Below are 25,035 nucleotides of genomic sequence, written 5' to 3' on the forward strand. Positions count from 1 at the left end.
ACCAGACCCCATAATAATTCTATACCCCAGACCAGACCCCATAATAATTCTATACCCCAGACCAGATCCCATAACAATTCTATACCCCAGACCAGATCCCATAATAATTCTATACCCCAGACCAGATCCCATAATAATTCTATACCCCAGACCAGACCCCATAATAATTCTATATCACAGACCAGACCCCACAATAAATCCATACCCCAGACCAGATCCCATAATAAATCCATACCCCAGACCAGACCCCATAATAATTCTATACCCCAGACCAGACCCCATAATAATTCTATACCCCAGACCAGATCCCATAACAATTCTATACCCCAGACCAGATCCCATAATAATTCTATACCCCAGACCAGATCCCATAATAATTTTATACCCCAGGCCAGATCCCATAATAATTCTATACCACAGACCAGACCCCATAATAATTCTATACCCCAGACCAGATCTCATAACAATTCTATACCCCAGACCAGATCCCATAATAATTCTATACCACAGACCAGATCCCATAATAAATCCATATCCCAGACCAGATCCCATAATAATTCTAAACCACAGACCAGATCCCATAATAAATCTATACCCCAGACCAGACCCCATAATAAATCCATACTCCAGACCAGATCCCATAATAATTCTATACCACAGACCAGATCCCATAATAAATCCATATCCCAGACCAGATCCCATAATAATTCTATACCACAGACCAGATCCCATAATAAATCCATACCCCAGACCAGATCCCATAAAAAATCCATACCCCAGACCAGATCCCGTAATAAATCCATATGCCAGACCAGATCCCATAATAAATTAATACCCCAGACCAGATCCCGTAATAAATCCATATCCCAGACCAGATCCAGTAATAAATCCATATCCCAGACCAGATCCTATAATAAATCCATACCCCAGACCAGATCCCATAATAATTCTATATCACAGACCAGATCCCATAATAAATATATACCCCAGACCAGACCCCATAATAAATCCATACCCCAGACCAGATCCCATACTAAATCCATACTCCAGACCAGACCCCATAATAAATCCATACCCCAGACCAGATCCCATAATAAATCTATATCCCAGACCAGATCCCATAATAAATCTATACTCCAGACCAGATCCCATAATAAATCTATACCCCAGACCAGACCCCATAATAAATCTATACCCTAGACCAGATCCCATAATAAATCCATACCGCAGACCAGATCCCATAATAAATGTATACACAATACCCCAGACCAGATCCCATAAAAAAATCTATACCCCAGACCAGACCCCATAATAAATCCATACCCCAGACCAGATCCCATAATAAATCTATACCCCAGACCAGATCCCATAAAAAAAATCTATACCCCAGACCAGACCCCATAATAAATCCATACCCCAGACCAGATGCCATAATAAATCTATACCCCAGACCAGATCCCATATAATGTATACCCCAGACCAGACCCCATATTTAATCCATACCCCAGACCAGATCCCATAATAAATACATACTCCAGACCAGACCCCATAATAAATCCATACCCCAGACCAGATCCCATAGTAAATCTATACCCCAGACCAGACCCCACAATAAATCTATACCCCAGAACAGATCCCATAATAAATCTATACCCCAGACCAGATCCCAGAATCAGTTCAGACCCCAGACCAGTCAGCAGAATTATGTCAGGCCCCAGAATAGACCCTATAATTAATCTATACCCCCTAGATTAGACTCAATTCAGACACCAGACCAGACCCTATAATAAATCTATACCCCCAGATTAGACTCAATGCAGACCCCAGACTAGACCCTTTAATAAATTTATACCCTCAGACTAAACTCAATTCAGACCCCAGACCAGACCCTATAATAAATCTATACCCCCTAGATTAGACTCAATTCAGACCCCAGACCAGACCCTATAATAAATCTATACCCCAAGATTAGACTCAATGCAGACCCCAGACTAGACCCTATAATAAATTTATACCCTCAGACTAAACTCAATTCAGACCCCAGACCAGACCCTATAATAAATCTATACCCCCAGATTAGACTCAATGCAGACCCCAGACTAGACCCTATAATAAATTTATACCCTCAGACTAAACTCAATTCAGACCCCAGACCAGACCCTATAATAAATCTATAGTCCCCAGATAAGACTCAATTCCGACCCCGGACCAGAGCCTATAATAAATCTATACCCCCTAGATTAGACTCAATTCAGACCCCACAATTGAGGCAGGACCCAGCATCCCTGCCTCGGCCCCTTCTGCTCCCATATGCCGGCCCACCTTGTGAACATTCATGGACCCCTTCACCCATGTAAGCATGAGGTGGGCAGGCATATAGGAGCCGAAAGGGCAGAGAAAGGTCTGCTGGGTATGGCCTCCATTGTGCAATGAATGACATTTACACACCCAGTATCTCCGGAAGGATGGTGCCGATCCAGGTAAGTTATACATCATTTTAATCCGGTTCGCCTGTACCCTGTGTATTGGGTTTAGTTCTGGTCAGTTTCCCATTAAGAGGAGACATCCCTGGGGAGGTGAGTAGCTATAATAACCCGTTCCTACTGTGACCGATACAGAAATTAAGCCCAACCCTGCCCTAGCCCAGCAGGGATGAGAAGAATCTCTACCCTGCCATAGACAACTAAGGATGTAAGGACATTAATCCTTTCCTGTCTGTAGACCACAAGAGATGGTGATCCTGTCCTAGATCAGCGGCCCCCACCAGGCGGCTCTCCAACTGTAGCAAAACTACAATTCCCATCATGCCCGGATAGCCTTCACATGTGAATTACATTAACCCTATTTCTTTATTACACCACTAGGGATGCTTATATTAACCCTTTTCTTTCCCTAGTCCACCAGGGATGCTTATGCCAACCTTTAATAATAAACTAACAGGATATAAGGAAGGGATGTGAGGACGAGATATGAGGACGGGATATGTGAAAAGGTATGTGGGGATGGGATATGAGGACGAGATATGAGGATGAGATATGAGGACGGGATATGTGAAAAGGTATGTGGGGATGGGATATGAGGACAGGATATGAGGACGAGATATGAGGAGGGGATATGTGAAAAGGTATGTGGGGATGGGATATGAGGACGAGATATGAGGATGAGATATGAGGAAGGGATATGTGAAAAGGTATGTGGGGATGGGATATGAGGACGAGATATGAGGATGAGATATGAGGACAGGATATGTGAAAAGGTATGTGGGGATGGGATATGAGGACAGGATATGAGGACGAGATATGAGGAGGGGATATGAGGATGAGATATGAGGACGGGATATGTGAAAAGGTATGTGGGAATGGGATATGAGGACAGGATATTAGGACGAGATATGAGGACGGGATATGAGGTCGGGATATTAGGACAGGATATGAGGACGGGATATGTGAAAAGGTATGTGGGGATGGGATATGAGGACGAGATATGAGGATGAGATATGAGGAAGGGATATGTGAAAAGGTATGTGGGGATGGGATATGAGGACGAGATATGAGGATGAGATATGAGGACAGGATATGTGAAAAGGTATGTGGGGATGGGATATGAGGACAGGATATGAGGACGAGATATGAGGAAGGGATATGTGAAAAGGTATGTGGGGATGGGATATGAGGACAGGATATGAGGACGAGATATGAGGAAGGGATATGTGAAAAGGTATGTGGGGATGGGATATGAGGACAGGATATGAGGACGAGATATGAGGAGGGGATATGAGGATGAGATATGAGGACGGGATATGTGAAAAGGTATGTGGGGATGGGATATGAGGACAGGATATAAGGACGAGATATGAGGACGGGATATGAGGTCGGGATATTAGGACAGGATATGAGGACGAAATGTGAGGGCGGGATGTGAGGACTGGATATGAGGACTGAATATGAGGACGGGATATGAGGTCGGGATATGGGGACGGGATATGAGGACGAGATGTGAGGTTGGGATATGAGGACGAATGTGAGGTCGGGATATGAGGACGAGATGTGAGGTCGGGATATGAGGACGGGATATGAGGACGAAATGTGAGGGCGGGATGTGAGGACTGGATATGAGGACTGAATATGAGGATGGGATATGAGGTTGGGATATGGGGACGGGATATGAGGACGAGATGTGAGGTCGGGATATGAGGACGAGATGTGAGGTCGGGATATGAGGACGAGATGTGAGGTCGGGATATGAGGACGGGATATGAGGACGAGATGTGAGGTCGGGATATGAGGACGAGATGTGAGGTCGGGATATGAGGACGAGATGTGAGGTCGGGATATGAGGACGGGATATGAGGTCAGGATATGAGGACGAGATGTGAGGTCGGGATATGAGGTCGGGATATGAGGACGGGATATGAGGACAGGATATGAGGACCAGATGTGAGGTCGGGATATGAGGACGAGATGTGAGGTCGGGATATGAGGACGGGATATGAGGATGAGATGTGAGGTCGGGATATGAGGACGAGATGTGAGGTCGGGATATGAGGACGGGATATGAGGACGAGATGTGAGGTCGGGATATGAGGACGAGATGTGAGGTCGGGATATGAGGACGGGATATGAGGACAAGTGCGTCATTGTTGATTAACACCGGGCAACACCTGGTACTCAGCTAGTAGGAAATAATGTTATCTCCTTATCTACAGGATAGGTAAGATTTATCTGATTGGGGATGTCTGATAGCTGGGACCCCTCAGATCACAGCCTTGTGCCCCAGGTTCATGCACGCTCCACCACCCCTCCACTCATTCTCTATGGAGCTTCTGAAAGCGTCCCATAGACAGTGAATAGATCAGTGGCTGCTGACAATTCACCTCCGTTCTCATAATCTGTGGTGGTCCCAGCTATCGGACCCCCATTGATCAGCTAGATACCCCTTTAACCTAAGAAACGACAGATGGGGCAACAATGACCCCCTCCGCCGCGCGTACCCCTTTAATATTTCGAGCCTTTCCGGAGACTCGCCTTCCTCGCTTCATTCCTGACTCATAAAACATGTTCAATTTAAGTGGAAAGAAAAGAAAAAAAAGGGAAATGACAATAAAAGCCGAGTATAAAAGTCGCTATTAACAAGAGACATGATTAGAAATGAGCAATTTAGTGGCGAGATGCGGTAAGTGAGCGATTCGGCGCGCGGATAATTCCACAATCACTCACAAATATTCTGATTAGCCCAGCTAAAATAGGCCGGAATACAATTAGACAAGTCCCATGAATTAGGAAGGGGAAAAATAAATTGACGTAATTGGCGCATTTGTCAGCGAGAGGAGATATCGCCGGCGAACATTCGGGATATTCGGCGTTCTTCTATTACCTTCAAGAGGAGACGGGAGGGTTTTAATGCTATTGCGGCTTTATCTCCTTACGTGATCACATAACGGCTTGTAAAAAAAAAAAAAAAAGAACGAAATATAACGTTTTCTGTCTGTCCCGAATATTATAGATGGACCCTTAAAGTATTCAGGGGGCCACCGATCAGAGAATCCATCCCTTTAAGCTAAATCAGGGATCAGCAGCGATCTTTAGGACATGGTTTTCCAAACAATGTGTCTCCAGCGGTTGCAAAACTACAGCTCCCAGCATGCCCGGACAGCCTTTGGCTGTCCGGGCATGCTGGGATTTGTAGTTTTGCAACAGCTGTAGGCACCCTGGTTGGGAAACACTGATCTATATGAATATAGTGACAGCTAGATCAAACACAGCACTGTTTTTTAAAGGGGTACTCTGGGAAAAACAATTCCTTACCATATTTATATTAGCCTACATCCTCACCCTAGACCACCAGGGATGCTTATATTAACCGACATCCTTGCCCTAGACCACCAGGGATGCTTATATTAACCTACATCCTTGCCCTAGACCCCCCAGGGATGCTTATGTTAATCTACATCCTTGCCCTAGACCACCAGGGATGTTTATATTAACCGACATCCTTGCCCTAGACCACCAGGGATGCTTATATTAACCTACATCCTTACCCTAGACCATCAGGGATGCTTATGTTAATCTACATCCTTGCCCTAGACCACCAGGGATGTTTATATTAATCTACATACTTGCCCTAGACCACCAGGGATGCTTATATTAACCTACATCCTTACCCTAGACCACTAGAGATGCTTATATTAATCTACATCTTTACCCTAGACCACCAGGGATGCTTATATTAACCTACATCCTTACCCTAGACCACCAGGGATGTTTATGTTAATCTACATCCTTACCCTAGACCACCAGGGATGCTTATATTAATCTACATCCTTACCCTAGACCACCAGGGATGCTTATATTAACCTACATCCTTGCCCTAGACCACCAGGGATGCTTATATTAATCTACATCCTTACCCTAGACCACCAGGGATGCTTATATTAACCTACATCCTTGCCCTAGACCACCAGGGATGCTTATATTAATCTACATCCTTACCCTAGACCACCAGGGATGCTTATATTAACCTACATCCTTGCCCTAGACCACCAGGGATGCTTATATTAATCTCCATCCTTACCCTAGACCACCAGGGATGCTTATATTAACCTGGCATGCTGGGAGTTGTAGTTTTGCAACATCTGGAGGTCCACAGGTTGAAGACCACTGCTCTATACAATCTCTGGAGGCAGGAATGCATGTGATCATTTCCGGAGAGTCATGGCGGTGATGATGAGACGTACAGTATATAAGAAGTGACAGATATAGTTTCTCATTTGAGAAAAAAAAAAAAAAAAAGTTGGAGAAGTTTCCAGATGGTTGGACGTAAGTCTCCTCATTACCGTCCCCCGTCCTATCGGCGCTGTCATTCCATCAGATACAATATCTTAGCTGATCCGGATCCGGCGCCGATTCCCAGAACTGTCATTACGTATAGAGCCCATTATGCGCAACCAGATGTTCTGCGCGCCACCGGTGTTTAATTAAATGTTACGCTCCGTACTAATGGAGGCGGCGGCGGCGGGGACACTCTGAACACAGAGCCCCGTCCCTGGGACCGCGCCGGATATCAAATATTCATACGGGTGACGGGCACAGCCCTCCTGGCCCCTTGGGAAGGACGGAGTACACAGGCTGGCACTGACCGCTCATTGTCATGTGCATCTTTAGAATCCTTGTCAATATCTCTGCATGCTGTCAGTCAACTGAAACATTCATGTTTATATCTAGATTCTGAAAATCTGCCCGGAATTACAATTATATCGGGTCTACACAATAAAAAAAAAAAAAAAAAATATTTATTTGTTTTTATTCGTTTATATTTTTTCTTTTTTTCCTCCTCCCTCTTTAAAAGGTTACCCCGCCGGAAAACATCTTATCCCCTATCCAGAGGAGAGGGAATAAGATGTCTAATCGCAGGGGTCCCGCCACTGAGGACCCCCGCGAGCTCCGCTACGGCAGCCCAGTTATCCGATGCATGGAGCGAACTCCGCCTACTGGAGCCACACCCCCTCCATTCATGTCTATGGGAGATGGGAGGAGGCGTGATGGCTACATACCACATGTCACGCCCCCTCCCATAGACATGAATGGAAGGGGCGTGGTGTGACGTCACAAACACAGAAGCTCCAAGCTTCTGTGTTCCAGACACTGTTACTGCCAGGCCGGAGATTGCGGGGGTCCCCAGCGGCGGGACCCCTGTGATCAGACATCTTATCCCCTATCTTTTAGATAGGGGATAAGATGTGTTTCAGTGAAGTACGACCACAGCCCCTCTATTCATGTCTATGGGAGGTCCCCATAGTTCACCTAGTTCACACTGACTGTTCAATTAAAGGGGTATTCCAGGAAAAAACTTTTTTTTTCTTATTTCAACTGGCTCCAGAAAGTTAAACAGATTTGTAAATTTCTTCTATTAAAAAATATTAATCCTTCCAATACTTATCAGCTGCTGAAGTTGAGTTGTTGTTTTCTGTCTGGCAACAGTGCTCTCTGCTGACATCTCTGCTTGTCTCGGGAACTGCACAGAGTAGAAGAGGTTTGCGATGGGGATTTGCGTCTACTCTGGACAGTCCCCAAGACACGTGTCATCAGAGAGCACTTAGACAGAAAAGAACAACTCAACTTCAGCAGCACATAAGTACTGAAAGGACTAAGATTTTTTTATAGAAGTCATTTACAAACCTGTTTAACTTTCTGGAGCCAGTTGATGTATAAAAAAATGTTTTTTCCTGGATAACCCCTTTAAATAAAGTCTATCTTTTTTATTGGGCTGCGGAATCATGCCGAACCATGCAGAATTTGTGTGGAAATTCTGCATACAATTCCGCATGAATTCCCCACCGATTCTGCAAAATCCCAAAAACTGCGGAATTCTGCAGAAAATCAACGCGGGGAATTTCCGTCGTGTGAAAGCGGCCTAAGACTTTGTTCACACGCCAGAAATACTGCATCAATTTATAGCCAATACACTTCAATGGGATTCCGCTGCCCCATTCACACAGCAGAGGTTTTTTTGCTGCAGGAATTCCATTGAAGTCAATTGGCTATAAATTCATGCAGCATTTCTGCCATGTGAACATAGCCTTATGGACAATAACGCTGAAGCTGGTCATCTGCTCTTATAGCCGAACCAGTATAATAGTCATCGGGCGCTAATATAACGGACATTCAGTGTATACAGAGATGGGATAACTTCACCTAAAATGATTTCCATGTTAGTTCATACACATTGGGGGATATTTATCAAAGGATTTAGACTGTTTTTTCCTGGCTCCAGAAAGTTAAACAGATTTGTAAATTCCTTCTATTAAAAAAAAAATAATCTTAATCCTTCCAATAATTATCAGCTGCTGAAGTTGAGTTGTTCTTTTCTGTCTGGCAACAGTGCTCTCTGCTGACATCTCTGCTTGTCTCAGGAACTGCACAGAGTAGAACAGGTTTGCTATGGGGATTTTCTTCTACTCTGGACAGTTCTCAGAGAGCACTTAGACAGAAAAGAACAACTCAACTTCAGCAGCTCATAAGTACTGAAAGGATTAAGATTTTTTAATAGAAATAATTTACAAATCTGTTTAACTTACTGGAGCCAATTGATATATATAAAAAAGTTTTTTCCTGGATAACCCCTTAATCATTTGTCCATGATTATTATCTGGCGTCAGGATTTTCAGATGTAATAAAAGTCATTCGTCTATAGCAGTGGTCTTCAACCAGCGGGCCTCCAGATGATGCAAAACTACAATTCCCAGCATGCCCGGACAGCCAACGGCTGTCCGGGCATGCTGGGAGTTGTAGTTTTGCAACATCTGGAGGTCCGCAGTTGAAGACCACTGGTCTATAGGAATCCTCATTTGGTGTCTGGGAAGTTTTCCTGCTGTATTATGACTTTTCACCACTAGAGGCCGCACTTTGCATAGTAAATTAAGGGAGTTTGGAGAACTTGATCTTATTTGAGTCACTCAAGGACTAAACACAAGGACAGTCACGAAGAAACGCGAAGCTCCTCGCCGCTGATCCCTAATTACCTCCTCAGCTTTATTCTGAGATCTGACACAGAACTCTGAAGTATCGGAGGAGTTCTGACGAGGGGCAAAAACCCCGAAACAGCTGTCTGCAGATGGGTCGAAACTCCCCTTTTGGGGAGTAGTCTGGCTTGGCATATATCCCGTTCAGCCTTTTATATTCCTTAACAGGAGCTAAGCTGATACCAGGGAACACTACCTGAAAAGGTTGTGTAATGAGCTGCTTTACATATTCCCCTACCCAGAATGCCTGCGGAGTGCTAAATGGCCTAACCTGAATCTCCGTTACACCTGAAGAGGTGTCCTCTCCCTGAGGAAAGTACTAACCCCTTTTAAAGCCTCAGGCCTCTCACCACAGCCAAGCCAGATCACCCTGCTCTGTACTGACGAGGGGCAAAAACCCCGAAACAGCTGTCTGCAGATGGGTCGAAACTCCCCTTTTGGGGAGTAGTCTGGCTTGGCATATATCCCGTTCAGCCTTTTATATTCCTTAACAGGAGCTAAGCTGATACCAGGGAACACTACCTGAAAAGGTTGTGTAATGAGCTGCTTTACATATTCCCCTACCCAGAATGCCTGCGGAGTGCTAAATGGCCTAACCTGAATCTCCGTTACACCTGAAGAGGTGTCCTCTCCCTGAGGAAAGTACTAACCCCTTTTAAAGCCTCAGGCCTCTCACCACAGCCAAGCCAGATCACCCTGCTCTGTACTGACGAGGGGCAAAAACCCCGAAACAGCTGTCTGCAGATGGGTCGAAACTCCCCTTTTGGGGAGTAGTCTGGCTTGGCATATATCCCGTTCAGCCTTTTATATTCCTTAACAGGAGCTAAGCTGATACCAGGGAACACTACCTGAAAAGGTTGTGTAATGAGCTGCTTTACATATTCCCCTACCCAGAATGCCTGCGGAGTGCTAAATGGCCTAACCTGAATCTCCGTTACACCTGAAGAGGTGTCCTCTCCCTGAGGAAAGTACTAACCCCTTTTAAAGCCTCAGGCCTCTCACCACAGCCAAGCCAGATCACCCTGCTCTGTACTGACGAGGGGCAAAAACCCCGAAACAGCTGTCTGCAGATGGGTCGAAACTCCCCTTTTGGGGAGTAGTCTGGCTTGGCATATATCCCGTTCAGCCTTTTATATTCCTTAACAGGAGCTAAGCTGATACCAGGGAACACTACCTGAAAAGGTTGTGTAATGAGCTGCTTTACATATTCCCCTACCCAGAATGCCTGCGGAGTGCTAAATGGCCTAACCTGAATCTCCGTTACACCTGAAGAGGTGTCCTCTCCCTGAGGAAAGTACTAACCCCTTTTAAAGCCTCAGGCCTCTCACCACAGCCAAGCCAGATCACCCTGCTCTGTACTGACGAGGGGCAAAAACCCCGAAACAGCTGTCTGCAGATGGGTCGAAACTCCCCTTTTGGGGAGTAGTCTGGCTTGGCATATATCCCGTTCAGCCTTTTATATTCCTTAACAGGAGCTAAGCTGATACCAGGGAACACTACCTGAAAAGGTTGTGTAATGAGCTGCTTTACATATTCCCCTACCCAGAATGCCTGCGGAGTGCTAAATGGCCTAACCTGAATCTCCGTTACACCTGAAGAGGTGTCCTCTCCCTGAGGAAAGTACTAACCCCTTTTAAAGCCTCAGGCCTCTCACCACAGCCAAGCCAGATCACCCTGCTCTGTACTGACGAGGGGCAAAAACCCCGAAACAGCTGTCTGCAGATGGGTCGAAACTCCCCTTTTGGGGAGTAGTCTGGCTTGGCATATATCCCGTTCAGCCTTTTATATTCCTTAACAGGAGCTAAGCTGATACCAGGGAACACTACCTGAAAAGGTTGTGTAATGAGCTGCTTTACATATTCCCCTACCCAGAATGCCTGCGGAGTGCTAAATGGCCTAACCTGAATCTCCGTTACACCTGAAGAGGTGTCCTCTCCCTGAGGAAAGTACTAACCCCTTTTAAAGCCTCAGGCCTCTCACCACAGCCAAGCCAGATCACCCTGCTCTGTACTGACGAGGGGCAAAAACCCCGAAACAGCTGTCTGCAGATGGGTCGAAACTCCCCTTTTGGGGAGTAGTCTGGCTTGGCATATATCCCGTTCAGCCTTTTATATTCCTTAACAGGAGCTAAGCTGATACCAGGGAACACTACCTGAAAAGGTTGTGTAATGAGCTGCTTTACATATTCCCCTACCCAGAATGCCTGCGGAGTGCTAAATGGCCTAACCTGAATCTCCGTTACACCTGAAGAGGTGTCCTCTCCCTGAGGAAAGTACTAACCCCTTTTAAAGCCTCAGGCCTCTCACCACAGCCAAGCCAGATCACCCTGCTCTGTACTGACGAGGGGCAAAAACCCCGAAACAGCTGTCTGCAGATGGGTCGAAACTCCCCTTTTGGGGAGTAGTCTGGCTTGGCATATATCCCGTTCAGCCTTTTATATTCCTTAACAGGAGCTAAGCTGATACCAGGGAACACTACCTGAAAAGGTTGTGTAATGAGCTGCTTTACATATTCCCCTACCCAGAATGCCTGCGGAGTGCTAAATGGCCTAACCTGAATCTCCGTTACACCTGAAGAGGTGTCCTCTCCCTGAGGAAAGTACTAACCCCTTTTAAAGCCTCAGGCCTCTCACCACAGCCAAGCCAGATCACCCTGCTCTGTACTGACGAGGGGCAAAAACCCCGAAACAGCTGTCTGCAGATGGGTCGAAACTCCCCTTTTGGGGAGTAGTCTGGCTTGGCATATATCCCGTTCAGCCTTTTATATTCCTTAACAGGAGCTAAGCTGATACCAGGGAACACTACCTGAAAAGGTTGTGTAATGAGCTGCTTTACATATTCCCCTACCCAGAATGCCTGCGGAGTGCTAAATGGCCTAACCTGAATCTCCGTTACACCTGAAGAGGTGTCCTCTCCCTGAGGAAAGTACTAACCCCTTTTAAAGCCTCAGGCCTCTCACCACAGCCAAGCCAGATCACCCTGCTCTGTACTGACGAGGGGCAAAAACCCCGAAACAGCTGTCTGCAGATGGGTCGAAACTCCCCTTTTGGGGAGTAGTCTGGCTTGGCATATATCCCGTTCAGCCTTTTATATTCCTTAACAGGAGCTAAGCTGATACCAGGGAACACTACCTGAAAAGGTTGTGTAATGAGCTGCTTTACATATTCCCCTACCCAGAATGCCTGCGGAGTGCTAAATGGCCTAACCTGAATCTCCGTTACACCTGAAGAGGTGTCCTCTCCCTGAGGAAAGTACTAACCCCTTTTAAAGCCTCAGGCCTCTCACCACAGCCAAGCCAGATCACCCTGCTCTGTACTGACGAGGGGCAAAAACCCCGAAACAGCTGTCTGCAGATGGGTCGAAACTCCCCTTTTGGGGAGTAGTCTGGCTTGGCATATATCCCGTTCAGCCTTTTATATTCCTTAACAGGAGCTAAGCTGATACCAGGGAACACTACCTGAAAAGGTTGTGTAATGAGCTGCTTTACATATTCCCCTACCCAGAATGCCTGCGGAGTGCTAAATGGCCTAACCTGAATCTCCGTTACACCTGAAGAGGTGTCCTCTCCCTGAGGAAAGTACTAACCCCTTTTAAAGCCTCAGGCCTCTCACCACAGCCAAGCCAGATCACCCTGCTCTGTACTGACGAGGGGCAAAAACCCCGAAACAGCTGTCTGCAGATGGGTCGAAACTCCCCTTTTGGGGAGTAGTCTGGCTTGGCATATATCCCGTTCAGCCTTTTATATTCCTTAACAGGAGCTAAGCTGATACCAGGGAACACTACCTGAAAAGGTTGTGTAATGAGCTGCTTTACATATTCCCCTACCCAGAATGCCTGCGGAGTGCTAAATGGCCTAACCTGAATCTCCGTTACACCTGAAGAGGTGTCCTCTCCCTGAGGAAAGTACTAACCCCTTTTAAAGCCTCAGGCCTCTCACCACAGCCAAGCCAGATCACCCTGCTCTGTACTGACGAGGGGCAAAAACCCCGAAACAGCTGTCTGCAGATGGGTCGAAACTCCCCTTTTGGGGAGTAGTCTGGCTTGGCATATATCCCGTTCAGCCTTTTATATTCCTTAACAGGAGCTAAGCTGATACCAGGGAACACTACCTGAAAAGGTTGTGTAATGAGCTGCTTTACATATTCCCCTACCCAGAATGCCTGCGGAGTGCTAAATGGCCTAACCTGAATCTCCGTTACACCTGAAGAGGTGTCCTCTCCCTGAGGAAAGTACTAACCCCTTTTAAAGCCTCAGGCCTCTCACCACAGCCAAGCCAGATCACCCTGCTCTGTACTGACGAGGGGCAAAAACCCCGAAACAGCTGTCTGCAGATGGGTCGAAACTCCCCTTTTGGGGAGTAGTCTGGCTTGGCATATATCCCGTTCAGCCTTTTATATTCCTTAACAGGAGCTAAGCTGATACCAGGGAACACTACCTGAAAAGGTTGTGTAATGAGCTGCTTTACATATTCCCCTACCCAGAATGCCTGCGGAGTGCTAAATGGCCTAACCTGAATCTCCGTTACACCTGAAGAGGTGTCCTCTCCCTGAGGAAAGTACTAACCCCTTTTAAAGCCTCAGGCCTCTCACCACAGCCAAGCCAGATCACCCTGCTCTGTACTGACGAGGGGCAAAAACCCCGAAACAGCTGTCTGCAGATGGGTCGAAACTCCCCTTTTGGGGAGTAGTCTGGCTTGGCATATATCCCGTTCAGCCTTTTATATTCCTTAACAGGAGCTAAGCTGATACCAGGGAACACTACCTGAAAAGGTTGTGTAATGAGCTGCTTTACATATTCCCCTACCCAGAATGCCTGCGGAGTGCTAAATGGCCTAACCTGAATCTCCGTTACACCTGAAGAGGTGTCCTCTCCCTGAGGAAAGTACTAACCCCTTTTAAAGCCTCAGGCCTCTCACCACAGCCAAGCCAGATCACCCTGCTCTGTACTGACGAGGGGCAAAAACCCCGAAACAGCTGTCTGCAGATGGGTCGAAACTCCCCTTTTGGGGAGTAGTCTGGCTTGGCATATATCCCGTTCAGCCTTTTATATTCCTTAACAGGAGCTAAGCTGATACCAGGGAACACTACCTGAAAAGGTTGTGTAATGAGCTGCTTTACATATTCCCCTACCCAGAATGCCTGCGGAGTGCTAAATGGCCTAACCTGAATCTCCGTTACACCTGAAGAGGTGTCCTCTCCCTGAGGAAAGTACTAACCCCTTTTAAAGCCTCAGGCCTCTCACCACAGCCAAGCCAGATCACCCTGCTCTGTACTGACGAGGGGCAAAAACCCCGAAACAGCTGTCTGCAGATGGGTCGAAACTCCCCTTTTGGGGAGTAGTCTGGCTTGGCATATATCCCGTTCAGCCTTTTATATTCCTTAACAGGAGCTAAGCTGATACCAGGGAACACTACCTGAAAAGGTTGTGTAATGAGCTGCTTTACATATTCCCCTACCCAGAATGCCTGCGGAGTGCTAAATGGCCTAACCTGAATCTCCGTTACACCTGAAGAGGTGTCCTCTCCCTGAGGAAAGTACTAACCCCTTTTATATATATATATATATATATGTATATATATATATATATATATATATATATATATATATATATATATTTATTTATTTACATAAGGTTAATGCCACTCAATGACTTTGGCCATGTGGTCATAGATTGCATGTGGTCACTTTGAGTCTGTTAGGGTAGATCTCATGTGGACCTATATAGGTGACACCCAGCTCACTCAGCTTTCCTAGAGCCCTGAGAGACAGTTTTTTTTTTTTTTGCCCAGGTTATATATAGTAATACATCCTTGCTCCTGTATCAAAATAATACTAAGTACCAGGACCAAATGAAGGTTAATGAGGACAAAATATCCCAGTAATTGTACGACCTTTAGTGATTAAGGGGTAATCCAGGAATTGTATTTTATTTGACTATGCTACAGGGGCTGTAAAGTTAGTGTAGTTCATAATATAGTGTCTGTACCTGTGTTCCTGATGGTCTTGCAATTCTTCTGTGATTTTTGCCCCAAAGTTTATTTTTAAAGGGGTACTCCCGTTAATCAACTGGTGCCAGAAAGTTAAACAGATTTGTAAATGACGTCTATTAAAAAAATCTTAAACCTTCCAGTACTTTTTAGGGGCTGTATACTACAAATGAAATGTTTTCCTATTTGGATTTCTCAGATGTCACGACCACAGTGCCCTCTGCTGTCCATTTTAGGAACTGTCCAGAGCAGCATATGTTTGCTATGGGGATTTTTTCCTGCTCTGGACAGTTCCTAAAATGGTCAGCAGAGAGTGCTGTGGTCATGACATAAAAGAAATCCAAAAAGTAAAACATTTCCTCTGTAGTATACAGCCCCTAAAAAGTACTGGAAGGATTGAGATTTTTTTTTTTTTTATAGAAGTAATTTACAAATCTGTATAACTTTCTGGCATCAGTTGATCTAAACAAAAAAAGTTTTCCACGGGAGTACCCCTTTAACAGCATTGAAAATAAGTGTTGTGTCAGGTTTTCCCAGGTTGCAGTGCAGCCCAAGACATTACATCACTAGTCAGATGATAACAGGGAGCTGGTCTGCTTCAATGGGTGGAGCGACCGCTGGGTGCGGGGCAGATCATTCTGCAAATAATTGTATTTTTGCAACAGCTGGAGGCACCCTGTATAGAAAACACTTGTCTATTGCATGAAAAGAGCTCGGGTGTGTTTCAATGGGTGGGGTGTCTGATGTGGGGGAGAGAGAAAAGTGACCTCACACTTACTAACAAGGAATCATGGGACTTGTAGTTGAACAAGGGAACTCTAACAGGAAATAGCCAGTTCACAATAAGGTAGCCACAGCGTTATGGTAATCTCACAACATAGCCATTTAGCCCCAAGTCAGGCCCAGATCCTTCCTAAGCATGTCCATTACTGTACGGCAGGTAAGTAATAAAATCAACTTATGGTGAATAACCCATTTAAGACCGGCACTCACCAATAGGTTAAAACGTTATTTGCTGTATTAATAGCACAATAAAATCCTCTAGGTGTCCTCTAGTACCTGATGGTTGCAGATGATCTAAGAGAAAAACAGCAGAAACAACACAACGTGTTTCCATGAGGGGCCACATAAAAGGTTGGTGAATAAAATGAGAAGGGGGTGGGGGAGGAGGTGTGCAAGTGGGTAAGTAACTGGCTCAGTGATAGGAAACAGAGGGTGGTTATTAATGGTACTTATTCTGATTGGGTGACTGTTACTACTGGGGACCACAGGGGTCAGTCTTGGGTCCTATTCTATTTAATATATAATATATATGACCTAGTAGAGGGGTTGAATAGTAAAGTAGAAATCTTTGCAGATGATACTAAACACTGTAAAGCGGTAAACACTACAGAGGACAGTGCACTGTGTATAGTAGATAACACTATAGAGGACAGTGCACTGTGTATAGTAGATAACACAATAGAGGACAGTGCACTGTGTATAGTAGATAACACAATAGAGGACAATGCACTGTTTATAGTAGATAACACAATAGAGGAAAGTGCACTGTGTAGAGTAGATAACACAATAGCTGCACTGTTACAAATGGATCTGGATAGGTTGAAGGTTTGGGCTGGGAAGTGGCAGATAAGGTAACAGTGATATATGTAAGGTAATGCACATGGGGAGGAAATAACCGGGCTGGAATTATGTATTAAATGGGAGAACACTTGGGACGACTGACGTGGAAAAGGACTTGGGAGACTTAGTTAACAGTAATTTTAGCTGTAGTGACCAGTGTCGGGCAGCTGCTGCCAAGGCAAATAAGATCATGGGGTGCATCAATAGGGGCATAGATACCCACGACAAGGAAATAATTCTACCGGTGTATAAATCACTAGTCAGACCACACATAGAATACTGTGTACAGTACTGGTCAGACCACACATAGAATACTGTGTACAGTACTGGTCAGACCACACATAGAATACCGTGTACAGTACTGGTCAGACCACACATAGAATACTGTGTACAGTATTGGTCAGACCACACATAGAATACTGTGTACAGTACTGGTCAGACCACACATAGAATACTGTGTACAGTACTGGTCAGACCACACATGGAATACTGTGTACAGTACTGGTCAGACCACACATAGAATACTGTGTACAGTACTGGTCAGACCACACATGGAATACTATGTACAGTACAGGTCAGACCACACATGGAATACTGTGTACAGTACTGGTCAGACCACACATAGAATACTGTGTACAGTACTGGTCAGACCACACATAGAATACTGTGTACAGTACTGATCAGACCACACATAGAATACTGTGTACAGTACTGGTCAGACCACACATAGAATACCGTGTACAGTACTGGTCAGACCACACATAGAATACTGTGTACAGTATTGGTCAGACCACACATAGAATACTGTGTACAGTACTGGTCAGACCACACATAGAATACTGTGTACAGTACTGGTCAGACCACACATGGAATACTGTGTACAGTACTGGTCAGACCACACATAGAATACTGTGTACAGTACTGGTCAGACCACACATGGAATACTGTGTACAGTACAGGTCAGACCACACATGGAATACTGTGTACAGTACTGGTCAGACCACACATGGAATACTGTGTACAGTACTGGTCAGACCACACATAGAATACTGTGTACAGTACTGGTCAGACCATACATAGAATACTGTGTACAGTACTGGTCAGACCACACATAGAATACTGTGTACAGTACTGGTCAGACCACACATAGAATACTGTGTACAGTACTGGTCAGACCACACATAGAATACTGTGTACAGTACTGGTCAGACCACACATGGAATACTGTGTACAGTACTGGTCAGACCACACATGGAATACAGTGTACAGTACTGGTCAGACCACACATAGAATACTGTGTACAGTACTGGTCAGACCACACATGGAATACAGTGTACAGTACTGGTCAGACCACACATAGAATACTGTGTACAGTACAGGTCAGACCACACATGGAATACTGTGTACAGTACTGGTCAGACCACACATAGAATACTGTGTACAGTACTGGTCAGACCACACATATAATACAGTGTACAGTACTGGTCAGACCACACATAGAATACTGTGTACAGTACAGGTCAGACCACACATGGAATACTGTGTACAGTACTGGTCAGACCACACATATAATACAGTGTACAGTACTGGTCAGACCACACATAGAATACTGTGTACAGTACAGGTCAGACCACACATAGAATACTGTGTACAGTACAGGTCAGACCACACATGGAATACTGTGTACAGTACTGGTCAGACCACACATAGAATACTGTGTACAGTACTGGTCAGACCACACATGGAATACTGTGTACAGTACTGGTCAGACCACACATAGAATACTGTGTACAGTACTGGTCAGACCACACATATAATACTGTGTACAGTACTGGTCAGACCACACATAGAATACTGTGTACAGTACTGGTCAGACCACACATAGAATACTGTGTACAGTACTGGGCACTAGTGTACAAGAAAGATATAGTGGAGCTGGAGAGGGTTCAAAGACGGGCAACCAGAGTAATACGGGGAATGGGAGGACTACAGTACCCAGAAAGATTATCAGAATTAGTGTTACTTAGTTTAGAAAAAAGAAGGCTTAGGGGAGACCTAATAACTATGAATAAATATATCAGGGGGCCGTACAGAGATCTCTCCATGATCTATTTATACCCAGGACTGTATATATAACAAGGGGGCATCCTCTACGTCTAGAGGAAAGAAGGTTTCTACACCAGCACAGACCGGGGTTCTTTACTGTAAGAGCAGTGAGACTGTGGAATTCTCTGCCTGAGGAGGTGGTCATGGTGAACTATGTAAAAGAATATAAAAGGGGTCTGGATGCAATTTTGGAGAATAATAACATCACAGGTTATGTATACTAGATTTATAGGGACAGAACGTTGATCCAGGGATTTATTCTCATGACATATTTGGAGTCGGGAAGGAATTTTTACCTCTAGTATGAGTTTTTTTTTTTGCCTTCCTCTGGATCAACTAATTTGGGGTATAGGTTGAACTTGATGGACTCTGGTCTTTTTTCAACCTTATGAACTATGTTCCTATGTATGGGACTATGTTTCGAGCCATCTGAGCTCAGAATCAGGAGTAAGAGCTCAGTCAGCTAAACATGATGGTTTGTTTCGTCTATGTAGTAAGATCAGCTCTGACCAGCTCAGCTTGCTTGAAATGCAATAGAGGGGGTCCCACCGGACAAACAGATATAATGTATACTTTGGGCCTTAAGGGCAGTGAAGGCTCCGAAGAGGGGACACATTTAGGTAGACGCCACTGTGAGATACATTGGTGGTCACATGGTTTTCCCATAAAAACATAAATCTGACTAAAAGAACGACATGGCTTCTAATGCATCATGTTTTATTCTATACATCATCTTAAGCATGGTCTACCTTTGGCCCTCCAGATCTACAACTCCCATCATCCCATGACAGCCTGCGGCATTATATAAAGCAGTGTTCCCCAGCCTGAGGCTCTCCAGTTGTCGTCAAACCACAACTCCCATCAAGCCCTTATAACCTGCAGTATAGAGAGCAAAGTTCCCCAATCTGAGTCTTTCCAGCTGTTGGCAAATCACAACTCCTATCGTTCCATGACAGCCTGCCACAGTATAAAGAGCAGTGTTCCCCAACCAGAAGTTCTCCATCTGTTGTCAAACTACAACTCCCATCATCTCCTCACAGCTTTCAGTGGTTAGTACAGTCATTTTTTCTACATGTGGCTCTCCAGCTGTTGAAAAACTACAACTCCTATCATGGCCTGACAACCTGCAGTGGCATATAGAGCAGTGTTCCCCAACCTTAGGCTTTCCAGCTCTTGAAAAACCACTCATGCCATGACAACCTGTGGCTTTATGTAATGCAGTGTTCCCCAACTGGAAGCTCTTCATCTGTCTCCAAACTACAACTCCCATCATGTCCTCACAGCTTTCAGTGGTATGCACAGTACTTTTCCCCACCTAAGGCTCTGCAACTGTCCGCAAACCACAATGCCCATCATTCCATGACAACCTAACTGCAGTATATAGAGCAATGTTCCCCACCTGATACTCTCCATCTTTTTCTAAGCTACAACTACCATCATGCCATGACAGCCTGCAGCAGTATATAGAGCAATGTCCCCCACCTAATACACCTAATGTCCTGACAGCTTGCAGTGGTATATACAGTAATTTTCCCCACTTGTTGCCAAACTGCAACTCCCATCATGCCATGACAACCTACAGCAACATATAGAACAATGTTCCCCAACCGGAAGCTCTCCATCTGTTGCCAAACTACAACTCCCATCATGCCCCAATGGCCTTTGGCTATCAGAGCATGCTGGGAATTGTAGCTTAGCGTCAGTCGGAGATCAAGAGGTCAGGGTGCACCAATATAAAATGTTCTGTGCCTCACAGGGTAAAAAGACGTCGTCTACGTAGCGGGAAAACTTCACTTTAAGGAATATGAAATGAAGATAAGTCTATGAATTACATTATATCCGGCAAGGGGAACTTAATAAGAGTAAACAGGTGTTTGAGGATTATTACCTTCATTTGCATATAACAAGCTCCCATTTAAGAAATTACTCTATAGAAGAAAATAATTTTTCATGGAAACACATGAGAATAGAGGGGGCGGGGGGAGTGAGGGGGTTCATCTGGTTCCTTCCCGGCAAAATGAGAAAATAAGATACACTCCGCCATCTCCGTGGGATTCGTGTCAAGGGGTAGAGATTCCATAATGGAGAATTACCTGCGGTCGGCCATAAAACCCGCAATAAATTGTTAGAGATGAAAATCTTAGGAAATAGATGTCGGTTTATTCAGAATGGGGGGAGAGGCAGTGGAGTCAGCGCTAAATCTGTAGTAACTTCACTTACAAAAGTTACACTAAATCAGGGTTTTCCAACCAGGCTGCCTCCAGCTGTTGCAAGACTACAACTCCCAGCATACCCAGACAGCCGTTGGCTGTCCAGGCTTGCTGGGAATTGTAGTTTTGCAATTCTATAGGGAGATGTTTACTCTGATACTTAATGGGGGTTGTTTATGCCATATGTGTCTATATGAGGTCCGGGTTTTCCTTTTTTGCTCATATCATGCACCCTTACAATCACTAATCCTTCAGCACCGTCTGTTTCATTCCAGCACAGCTGCATCCATGTGCTTTATTACTGTAACTAGGTCATGTGATCACCAGCCTGACCTGTACAAAATCATAGTGTTCAGTCCTGGGCCAGCTGTCATCCTACTAGCTCCCAGACCCCTCCCCTCCCATCTTTTTCTATATACTGCTGCTATCTCTATGGGATCAGGATATATAGTAGTTATACACCTCCCTTCCAGCTCTATCTGTATACTGCTGCTGCTATCTCCATGGTATCAGGATATATAGTAGTTATGCACCTCCTCTCTTGCTCTATCTGTATACTGCTGCTGCAATATCTATGGGATTGCGATACTATAGCAGTTATACACCTCCTTCAGCTCTATTTGTATACTGCTGCTGCTATCGCGATGAGATCAGGATATATAGTAGTTATACACCTCCCCTCCAGCTCTATCTTTATACTGCTGCTATCACTATGTGATCTGGATATTTAGTAGTTATACACCTCCCCTCTAGGTTTATCTGTATACTGCTGCTGCTGTCTCTATGAGTTCAGGATTTATACAGTAGTTATACTCCTCACCTTCAGCTCTTTCTCTATACTGCAGCTACTATCTCTACGGGGTCAGGAAGGATATACTGTATAGTAGTTATAGGAAAATGCTTCACAACTGCTAATCAGTTCACCTGAGTGACCTCCAGCCCCCGCAGCCTAATTAGATGATAAGGTGCAGACTCCACACCGTGCATAGAAAATATAGGCAGCATTAGAAAATCATTTCAGTGATGGAATTGCAATCAATATGGCTGAAAACTCCCATGCCTGCCACAGCAGCGAAAACAGGTAAGCACAAAGCATACACAAGAACCATTATTCTCTGATAATGATGTATTTTTTTCCTCTAATACCCCCTATGATCTCACATTGCCGTACATCTTATATACTTATAGACCCCGCGCTGACATTTCTAGCTACAACTCAGCCCCAGAACGTCTCCTCCCGACGCCTCCACGTGCCGCCATGTCAGAGAACTAAATGGACAGCTTTATTTTTAGATCTATTTTTTAAATACAGTCATTACGGGGTTTTTTTTTCGGAGCGGCGCTATTTGTCTATTGATTTTAATCAAGAAGTGACGGGTGATTAATTTAGTCGTCTACTATTAGTTCAGATGTGCTCTTAAAATACCTGTAAATAATAACTGGAATTTTAGAAATCATTAAAAAAGAAAAAAATAGTTGCTGTCTCCCGGGAGGAGATCTTCTTCTCTGTGTTCATTAAAAAGTCCACAATTATTTTTGGCAGATGGCATTTTCCATTTTGACATAAAACATCTGCTCTTTAACCTGATTGCTGTTTATTTAATGTCTCCACATATAAAATATTATAGTATACAGAGTCAGGGCTGGATGATGGGGCTTTATATATATATATATATATATATATATATATATATATATATATATATATCCTGATCTCATAGAGACAGCAGCAGTATACAGATAGAGCTGGGGGAGAGGTATATATCTACTATATATCCGGATCCCATAGAGCAGTGGTCTTCCACCTGCGTACCTCCAGATGTTGCAAAACTACAACTCCCAGCATGCCCGGACAGCCAACGGCTGTCCGGGCATGCTGGGAGTTGTAGTTTTGCAACATCTGGAGGTCCGCAGGTTAAAGACCACTGCTATAGACTAATTACTTTTATTACATCTGAAAATCCTGACACCAGATAATAATAATCATGGACAAAAGATTAAAGGGGTTATCCAGAAAAAAACTTTATATATATATATATATATATATATATATATATATATATATATATATTTATCTATATCAATTGGCTCCAGAAAGTTAAACAGAATTGTAAATTACTTCTATTATTTTTTTTTAATTCTTTCAGTACCTATGAGCTGCTGAAGTTGAGTTGTTCTTTTCTGTCTAAGTGCTCTCTGATGACACGTGTCTCGGGAACTGTCCAGAGTAGAAGCAAATCCCCATAGCAAACCTCTTCTACTCTGTGCAGTTACCGAGACAGACAGAGATGTCAGCAGAGAGCACTGTTGCCAGACAGAAAACAACAACTCAACTTCAGCAGCTGATAATTATTGGAAGGATTAAGATTTTTTAAACAAAGGAATTTACAAATCTGTTTAACTTTCTGGAGCCAGTTGATGTATAAAAAAAAAAAAAAGGTTTTTCCTGGAATACCCCTTTACAACTCCCAGCATGTCCGGGCATGCTGAGAGTTATAGTTTTGCAACATGTGGAGGTCCGCAGGTTGGAGACCACTGCCGTAGAGCAGTATCAGGTGAGGACGTCCAAGGAACAAAGGGTTTCAGTGGCGCTGAGCAGGGATGGACACTTCAGGTGAGTAGAAAGGGTTAATTTAAAACAATGCAACGCGTTTCACCGTGCGGTTTCATCAGGCATGACAAGCAAGGTAAAGAGGGATCTTATATACTAGATAGATAATATTAACTCTTTCATGACTTTTGTTACATTTAGAAACATATTTAAAATATTTCGGATAATATCGCAAGTACAATTTTCATTCTGGTTATGCAAAACCAAATGCACCTACAAATAACACATATGGTGTTGTATGGTTTTGCATAAACAGAATGAAAATTGTACTTGCGATATTATCCGAAATATTTTGAATATATTTCTAAATGTAACAAAAGTCATGAAAGAGTTAATGACTCTAATGAAGAGTTACAGATGCCATTGTATGACTTGTGATGAGAAGTGTGTATGATACGGGCAACCCGCCCCCCCCCCCCCCCTCCCAAAAAACAAACAAAAAATGCTTTATTAAAGAAATTAAAAGAAATTGCATTGAGTGTAATGAGACTAAAATTCAAAGCAAACTCTGGGCAAAAACCAGTACAATGAGGGGCAGCTTTGGGATTTGCAACCCCTTAAAGGGGTTATCCAGAAAAAAACATTTATATATATATATATCCACTGGCTCCAGAAAGTTAAACAGATTTGTAAATTACTTCTATTAAAAAATCTTAATCATTTCAGTACTTATGAGCTGCTGAAGTTGAGTTGTTCTTTTCAGTCTAAGTGCTCTCTGATGACACCTGTCTCGGGTACTGTTCAGCGTAGAAGCAAATCCCCATAGCAAACCTCTTCTACTCTGTGCAGTTCCCGAGACAAGCAGAGATGTCAGCAGAGAGCACTGTTGTCAGACAGAAAAGAACAACTCAACTTCAGAAGCTGATAATTATTGGAAGGATTAAGATTTTTAAATAGAAGTAATTAACAAATCTGTTTAACTTTCTGGAGCCAGTTGAGATATATAAATATATATATATATATATATATATATATATATATAT

At 44.2% G+C, this 25,035-nt stretch overlaps 1 protein-coding gene across 8 annotated transcripts in view; it reads right to left on the minus strand.

The window, feature by feature from the left end:
- The window catches only part of LOC130293821 (calmodulin-binding transcription activator 1-like), a 1,711,968-nt gene that overhangs the window by 222,229 nt on the left and 1,464,704 nt on the right, over positions 1-25,035 (minus strand). The window lies entirely within an intron of this gene.

Source organism: Hyla sarda, chromosome 10 (assembly GCF_029499605.1).
Source record: "Hyla sarda isolate aHylSar1 chromosome 10, aHylSar1.hap1, whole genome shotgun sequence".
NCBI classification, from domain to species: domain Eukaryota; kingdom Metazoa; phylum Chordata; class Amphibia; order Anura; family Hylidae; genus Hyla; species Hyla sarda.